At 48.8% G+C, this 2500-nt stretch overlaps 1 protein-coding gene across 1 annotated transcript in view; it reads left to right on the top strand.

Moving 5' to 3' along the window:
• adgrl3.1 (adhesion G protein-coupled receptor L3.1) overlaps nucleotides 1-2500 on the top strand; it is a 139441-nt gene that overhangs the window by 73604 nt on the left and 63337 nt on the right. The window lies entirely within an intron of this gene.

Raw genomic sequence — 2500 nt, 5'->3', positions numbered from 1 at the left:
GAAAAATGTCACTTACGTTGACATTTCGGATGTCACCGGAGCTGCATTTTTCATGAGTTCACAAATGAATAGTTCACCGTTGAGCCGCTACACCTTCCAGCCCGGCGTCTGGGAAGCCTCGATTGTAGAAGTGTGGGCGCGCACTGACTGTAACTGCAGCCTCTCTCTCGCCTCGTCCCCCACCCCACCCGCTCCTCAGCTCACACTCTTCAGACGGGCCTGGCGGTGTCTGAGACGGAGGGTGCAGGCTAGCTAAAGGGAGGGGCTGCTGCTGCTGGCTGCTCTCTAAACCAAGAAGTTGGTTGTCTCCAGCGCTGGTGTGAGGGCAGCCTTCACAACCCCACCCACCGCCCTCCTTCCTGTGTATGAAAGGGCGAAGGCCCCTGGAGCCTGGAGGGCTATTTGCTTAGTATAATTGCCTTTCAACACATTTCTATGGAGTGGACAAGGCATTATAGCTGCGTGGCTTATTAAATGATGTCTGTATTAACACATGCTCTTACACGAAGTTAGGGAAGACGTGCTACAAGGAATTACAGGGAGGAGATGCACCAAACTTGGTTTCTACCGATCAGTATGTGCGAGGAGACAAGGATGTGCGCTATTGCGTGTTGTTGTGTGGCCAGTCTTGGTGTGTTGCTGTGTGGTTGTGTGTGTGTGTGTGTGTGTGTGTGTGTGTGTGTGTGTGTGTGTGTGTGTGTGTGTGTGTGTGTGTGTGTGTGTGTGTGTGTGTGTGTGTGTGTGTGTGTGTGTGTGTGTGTGTGTGTGTGTGTGTGTATTTGTGCATGCCGTCTAACAGTCCGTTTGGTTATGCATTCCGGACCATACATGAATCAATGGTTGCAGGAAGGCAATGAGTGCTGAGTGCCTATATGTATTTCCTAGCGCTTTTAGTACATAAATTTGGGTTGACCTCTACGAATCCAGCGCGCATGCGTGTGCGCATGCATGTGCGCATGGGTGTGCGTGGGTTTCTGCATGTGCGTGTGTGTGTGTGAGAGAGAGAGCGTTTGGTGTGATTGGTGTGCACTCAAAACACTGTTAAAATGGATCAGTGGGCATCTTAGGGAGGCTTTAAAGCAGTGATCAATGGGGATTTGTGTAGAGAGCGACCTGCGGTCCGCAGCAGACAGCCAGACTGCTGACCATGGGGAGATAAAAACATACAATCAATGCTAGAGATCCTCAGCCCCTCCACAACGTCGCACTCGATGAAGACCAGGAATAAATTAACCATCTCAACGACAGGATTTCCCTTTTTTACTCGGTCAATATGGAGAAGTTTAAAAAACGATTCCTGGCCCAGAGTCCCATTTGAGTCTCCCTGGACTGTCTCCGTTCATACATCAAGCGGCTGAACCAGTGAGCGAGTATCCAAAGTATTTTAAAGTCACCCCAGAATAACTTTGGGTCATAGTGCGGGCGTTATGAATGTCAGCGGTGCTCTGTGCGCTGCCTCCTTTAGACATGACGAACCCACGCATCTGTTTCAGGCAGTGAAACATTGAAGAACCCGATCCCTTTCTCTCCAGTATTCACGGCGCGTGATAAGGAGCCGCGCTGCTCCACATCTCTGCAGATCCCCCCTCCGCTTTAATGAGCTCGCCGACCCGCATCCGTCAGCTCTATGGTAATTGGCAGAGTCCTAATTGGAAATATATTTATAAATATACGCTGGGAAAGATAGAAATTTCATCAGGAAGCACCACAAGACTCGCCCAACAGATCAGGGCCAGGGCTTATTGCGTGCGCCTCTGCAGTGGGTAAATGCCATCGATACATTGCTAGAAACAGCAGGTCCCGCCCTGGTAGAGGAATACATCAAAATAAAAGTCTCCTTCGCTCGCCCTGGAATAACTACAGGGTACCACGGCGATGGGCATAGCGGTTGAGGGATGGATCTGAGGACTCAGTTTGGGCACAGCTCTGCTGTGGACATATTACCTTATAGCTATTGGAACCTTCCTATTAATATATGGTGGATGTTTCCTTCCTCTCCATTATTCAGGCTGCGTGATTTTAAAGTGGCCCAGCAGGGTTTTAGCCTCTCTTTATTTACCTTTCACCACATACCATCCAAGTTTTTTGGTTGCCAGGTAAAGAATGCAGAGAATACGGACACTAGCCAATGTTATTGATGGCAATTGCTGCAATTGCTGTAAACGTGCTTCCAAAAAATGTGATCCACGGCAGGAAATAGGTCACTGAGTAAGAGGTAGGACAAGATAGTCCCAGGGGGAGGTATAATACATGATGAGCACCAATTAAAGTGTTGTGTTTATCCGCAGGGCTAAACCAAAGTAGCTGATTGGCCACTTCTCTGTGAGTTCATTGGCTGTTTACTCTTTAGCAACACATTGGTGAACATAGTGATGTACTCTATGTGTAGGTCTTGTTTCTCTCGATCTGTCTCTGTTTCTCTCCCACACACACACACCCAAACACCCACACACACAAACACACTTACTCAAACACACACACACACACAGACTGAATTCCC

This window comes from Gadus chalcogrammus, chromosome 3, assembly GCF_026213295.1.
Source record: "Gadus chalcogrammus isolate NIFS_2021 chromosome 3, NIFS_Gcha_1.0, whole genome shotgun sequence".
Taxonomy (NCBI): domain Eukaryota; kingdom Metazoa; phylum Chordata; class Actinopteri; order Gadiformes; family Gadidae; genus Gadus; species Gadus chalcogrammus.
The sequence above is the reverse complement of the archived record's forward strand: the minus strand, read 5'-3'. Positions and strand labels throughout refer to the sequence as shown.